This window comes from Neltuma alba, unplaced genomic scaffold (genome assembly GCF_004799145.2).
Source record: "Neltuma alba isolate B1F8T4 unplaced genomic scaffold, ASM479914v2 tig00013632_pilon, whole genome shotgun sequence".
Lineage (NCBI taxonomy): Eukaryota > Viridiplantae > Streptophyta > Magnoliopsida > Fabales > Fabaceae > Neltuma > Neltuma alba.
The window spans coordinates 46,033-52,646 of record NW_021637816.1 but is presented as its reverse complement, the minus strand read 5'-3'; positions in this window follow the sequence as shown (position 1 = coordinate 52,646).

The following is a 6,614-nucleotide window of genomic DNA, read 5'->3' as shown; positions in this document are numbered from 1 at the left end:
TTGCAACAAATTATCGATAACTTGATCGATAATTCTGGTGTTTGATCAACTATCAAAAAAGCCACAAAACCTATGTAAGTATAATACAACTTTTATCAATCATTTGATCGATCAAGCTCTTATTGATTTGAACTCAGATAACTGGTAAAGTCTCCCACTTATATTCTATATTTAATAGTTCAGTTGTTATTGATCACTTTATCAATCAGACCTTTATCGATAACTTGTTTAAACAATCGTTTATCGATCAAATGATTGATCATCAACACTTTCACTGCAAATATCTCATCAAGTATTTTTTGAGTTTTTTTCAGATCACTTGTTGGATCATTCATTTATCTATAAAATGATCGATCATCATGACCTCTACATCTTCTTTTCACATCACTTGATCGATCAAAGTCTTTCTCTAATCTTTTCTGAAAACAACTTTCAACAATCATTAATTGATCATTTAATCATTCACCATCTATTCTGTGACTTCACTGTGAAAGCTTTCTTTAAAACCATTTTTCGATCATTTGTTCTATCAACCATTTATTAATAAGGTATTCGATCAACACACTTTGAAAATGTATTTCTCTCATATTTAGCCTTATCGATAATATGATCAATCAAATGTCTTTTGATCATCTGCTCGATTGTTGCACCAGTTCATTTCACAGCAGCTTTTCATGATGATCTTTAAAACCTATTTTCTTTTCATCTTCAAGCTTTTCCCAACCTTCCTTTAGGACATAACTCTCTATTAAAAGAAATAAAGGCAAACAAAACTTGAAAGAGATTAACCTTGCACATTTCATTTGGAATTCACTATTTTCATATTCCATTGTTTATCGATCATTTATTCGATCATCTTATAATCCATAATCTATTCGATAAATGCATATATCTGCTATAGTCTTTCTTTTGATATTTAATCGATAACTTGATTGATTAAAGTTTTATCGATCAAGACATCAATCAAGTAAGTTCAGTTTACCTTTTAAGTATTTGGTGATTGATTCTGTGCTTTTCAACTTATTGTATCAGTGTCAATGATCATCACTTATTCTGTTACTCTTACTAATTTCCTTAAAGAAGAACACTTACTTGTGTCAAAAGATTTATGCAGATTACAAAGCTCAATGGTTATTTTGTAGCCTTAACCTACTATGTCAGAAGCATTGATGGCGAACTTTCATTGTAAATTGCCGAACACACGTAACTGATCTTCCAACTGCTAGAAGCTCTTCAGTCTAACAGATAACTCAAATACTCCAACTATAAAAGGCGCGAAGGGCATTGAATGAAGCATTGGATACACGAGCTACCATTTGTTAAAAATTTACTATGGCATTCAATACTCTGTTTTATTGATCTTTAGTGTTAACATTTATATACTGTATAAGAGAGCTTCATACACTTTTCATTACTTATTTTCTGAGAGTAACTCAAGAGTGTGGACTCTTGAGGGGTTTGTAACCTTACGGGTAGTAAGGGGAAGTGATTGAGAGATTCAATCATTGTACTGAGGCACCAAGAGCCCGTTTAATCTTGGGAACATAGTGGAAATCTCAAAAGTGTTTTAAGGACTAGACATAGGTCAAGTGGTTAAGACCAAACCAGTATAAACTCCGTGTCTTTATTCTTCAGTGAAATCTTCCTAACTTATCTCCTTTGTTTTATTTGCTTAATTGTTTTATTTAGTTAAATTTTTATACCTCACCCAATTCACCCTCTCTTGGGTAAAGTTGCCACTAACGGTATATATATTGTAAGTTTTTAGGCACTTTCTCTTGGTGTATTCCCACACAAAATAACATTCTAAACTATTGGAATCATCAAATTAATATGAAATAATCTCTAACCCATTGTTCCAAGCTTGATCGAATTGCTCCCCTAAGTTAGGGAGTTTGGAATTTCTTCCAAAATCAATCAAAACATCAACCAAGCAGGCTAATCCAAGCTCTAAATCATTGTTTCTATTCTTCCCTAATCATTCCTCATTGGATTCAAAAATTGGACAACATGATACCTTAGGAATTTTGTCACCAAATTATACTTGAAACAAGCTAAAACCATAATCAAATGAAAGCTCTTACATACCTTGATTAATCCTTGATCTTGTCTTGATAATTTCCAGCTATTTCCTGCATGTTCTTGGCTCTCTAAGTTCAGTTTTTTTTGCAACAAAACCTTCCCTCCTTAAGGTGCTAAAATAACCAAATTGAAGGGCATCAGAGGGGATATATATAGGCCACAATTTCAGCCTTAAGCCCTCCAAGTGTCCCATGTAATTATGTATTTAGGACAAACCATGTTCTAATTTTCTAATATTTTATTCCTTAATCATGTGGACTTTATGGACCCTAAAATTTTTGGGCTTTTCTGGCCTAATTTCGTGGCTAATAGGTTGGAGAAAGAAGAAGAAGTGTTACCTTTCAATTCCCAACATTTCTAAATCCTATTTTACTGTATCGGCTAAAACTTTTGTCTAATTTCTAATAATATTTTTAGACCTCCAAAAATTTATTTCTAACCATCTAAAATTATCTTTTAATATAGAAAGGTGTCCTGAATTTTTGTAGAATTTATCTCACCCTCTAGCTATCTATATTGAATTTTCTCTGAAGTCGGGTTTTACCGATAAGATTTCGGTAATAATTATTCTAAAATTAATTCTTTCACTTTCAAAGCCTAAAAATAATTTTATAATCTTAAATAAACCTTCAAATAATTTTCTCATATTTTTTCCAGAATTATTAAGGCCTCCATGTAATTAAAATAATTGTTTACGGCTGATTTTTCACTGTTTTACTAGAAAAACCTTTATTTATAGAAAGTTCTGTAATAAATTATTTTCATGCTATTTTCACTTCTACCGGCCTCAACTATGGTTTCAAACTCTCTAATTTATTTTTCTATAATTTTCTGAGAATTTTTTAAATTTTTTATCCAATTTTCCCATTTTGCCCTTCCTGGATCAATAATTTCAAAACTATCAATCTGGTCAAGAGTCAGATCTCACTTCAAAAGTTATTCCATCTCTAAATCTACTTTACTACTTGGTCCTCTGTCTAATTTATTATTCACACTCCCAGGGTTAAATTTAGTAGGATGTGACAATTTTCACTACTCCATTAAAAAGCTTTTCATTGGGACTTGACCTTTGCTTTTACTTTGGGTTGGATCCTGTGAGATTGTGAACTTGGAATGGATTTACAGTGTGTGGAATGGATTTTGAAAGCATTTAAGCTGTTAGTTATTTTTTTATTATGATGCAGAAAGATATTTTGCAGGTTAAAAAAAAGGAGGAATATTTAATCTAATACTCTTCCTCCATCCTATGTATGTGTGTATATATTGCCAACCTCCCTTCTAAATATATCAAATAATCTTTCTAATTTTCATCCCATTTTATAATACATCCTATTGTATATGAGAGTTAATACCTGGTATGGTGCCCAATGTACGTAGAAACGAGAAAGGTATGTCAGTTATGTTTTTCTCTTACTGGTATGATTTGCCTTATATTCTTTTAACCATGGTAGTTTAATTATTAAGCATAGGAGGTAGTGTATTATTGAGCCATATCATGGCTGTGCATAGGTTATGAACGTAGCAAGTCTTTTTTAGCTTCCATGCAATCTTTTTTATTATCACTACTGATGAATTAGAGTATGACTAAATCTGCTCTCTAAGGAGCTATATTGCATGAGCCGCTTTTTCTCTTATTTTGATTTTATTGAAAACAAGTGTGTAGGATGTCCATATTAGATGTGCCTAACTAATCTGGATTTATAACCTATACTGCATTAGAAACTTGAAGAAGAAGTAACTCTGCTCTTTTGGAAGTTTTCCTGTAACATCCCGACTTTTGGGCCTAAATGTATTAGCCTGAATTGGATAGACCACCAGACCCTTTTTAGCAGAAGTTCCAAAAATGAGAAAGGAAGTCAAAGTAGTTTTAAGGACTAAACTGCAAAGTAAGAAAGTTACTAGGGGATAAACATGTAAGTAACTTTGAGATCCCAAGAGAGTCTCAAGGGCCCAGAAAGAGAAAGGAGGCTAGGTACAGGCCAAAGGTGAAGTTACAAGTCTCAGATAAATGTTTTATGAGGTTAAGTCTAAGTAATGACTAAATCGTAATTTCAAAAAGTTACGATCAATAGGAGTAAAAATGGAAAGTATACAAAAAATTTCAGAAAAATCCCAAAAAATGGGAAACATTATCCTAAGACTCTTTAGTAAAAAAAAATGATGAAAATACCCCTGAGGCAACTTAAATAGAATTTATAAGATTATGACTAATAGAAAGTACACCATTTGAGGTAATTATTTGAGATAGCGAGAGACCTAAAAAATGTACACAAAAATGAGGTTAAATAGTTAAAAGGTTGTACTAATTTATAAAATTAGTCCCGCTCCAAAAAGCCAGTGGAATGGTTGGAATAAAATAGAAGGCTCAATTATTCCAGTTAATAGTATTTTAGTAAATGATTTCTTATGCGAGACTTAAAGGAAGTATTATGGCCTGAGAAAATTCATAGATCCTTTTTAGAATTAAAAGAAATTTATGGAGAAGACAGAAAAATTTTCTGAGCTCTAGAAAGCTATTAAGAAAGCTAAATAAATGTGAGCTAAGTAAATTAGAAGGAAACTTGTAGGTTAAGTTTTGTTCCAATGGTCAAGATTCATTCTTTCTTCCTCTTCATTGGAATTGTGAAACCTAGCTCTTCTAGAGGGATGAGGTAAGGGATGATATAAGAAGATGATGTAATGATGATGCAAAAGTGCATTTGAAGTTCCAAGTTTACCCTTACAACTTCTACTAGCTTTCAAGAGCATTGTTACACCTTACTACTAGAATGATTCAGAGTTCAATTATAACTATTTTAGACCATATTGGATGGTCTAGGGCTTAAAAATTTCATAAAAACACTGATTTTCGGATTTTTACTGTTTATATGGTAAAAAAAATATCTAGTTTTTTGGTTTAATTTCAAAAAATCATAACTTAATATAGAAAAATCAAAATGGAGTGGTTCGAAATTATGTGAAAAGCTCTTTGAATGTTCTTTCAAGAAAAAATAATATTAGAAATTAATTCCTTGGGTGAAAATTTCAAATTTTTGTGAAAACCACCTCTGTCCTTTTGGTAAAAATCCTTTTTCCAGATTTTGAACCTTCACTTTGAAAAATCACCAAAAATCATATAGTTGGCTATTTTTAACATTCTACCTATCAAATTGAAGCTCATGATGTGAAATTTAAGTATACCAAATTTCATGAAAAAATTTATTCAGGAACTTAATAAAAATATAGCTTCAAGTTGGCATCTTGCTTAGGGTTACAACACCAAACATACATACTTATACATAATCAAAGTATAATTGTTTCCTCATGGTTCATCACCACAATTACCCTTGAATTGGCAGCTTCCCTTTTGATGATTCAGCCCCTAAAATGTTAGGTCATATATAAGGGATGAGATTTTAATGAAATCCTAATAGCAAGATCAATAAACCAAAACATCAACATGCATCAATTACAAGCATTTCAACCTTTTGCTATTAATAGGGAACTACTTTACCTCATACATCTAGCACTCTAACATGCAATAGCCAAGGCACTTAAAGCAAGAAGTATAGCTACACAATCATCATCATCATCATCATCATTTAGCTTAACCACATAATAGCACATGAAATTGCATAGCAATCAATGAAACAATCAACATTAAAGTTAATTAAATCTTACTACCTTGATCCAAAAGCTTCTATGATTCTTTGATCTTCTTTCTCTTTTCCACAATTAATAAACCTTAACATCACAAACCATGAAAGGGACAACAATATTACCAACCAAACCATATTAAAAATCAATAACAAAACTCAATTAAACTCTTGCCCTTTAAAGCTTTGAACTTTGATCTTTAATTTTTGAGATTTGTTTCCTTAAGCCCTAAAAATTCTTTCTTGGTTCATTCCTATATGATTTTTTATGTAAAATCAAAATATACACTTGGATGTAAGAAAATAAATCTCCTTCCTCAAGATTCAGTTTGGCTAAACACTAGAGCTTGTTTCTTAAAAATCACAACTTTGATTCTAATGCTTTCAACACTTGTTCGTTAGGTTTATCCTACACCATTTTTCATTTTAACCACAATAGAAGTATCAAAACATTAAAAAACACATCCTAGGGTTCAGTTATGGTCTTGGCTAAATAGTACTATTCAGAAGCATTAAAGAAATCTCTTCAAAAATAACATACAATCACTTGAAACCACTTGGAATAATCATGCTTTTCAGTGTTCTAACAAGTTTGAACAACAAAACTTCCTCCCCTACTTATTAAGCATTTTGGCCAGCTCCAACAAAGAGGGAAAACTAGAAATTCCAACCGTACAAAGCATGAAAACAAGACAAGGAACAACTTGGAACCAAAAACTAACCTTAAACCCCACTTAGATTATCAAAATTGCTCCCTTTCTCTTGATTTCTCCTTCAAACTCTCTCTTTTCCCTCACCTCTCCCACTTGGTCAAAATGAATCTGAAAATAAGGGGAGGAAGAGCATTCTTGAATGCTGGAAATATCTCAACCACCACAATTAATGATTTGCCAAGTG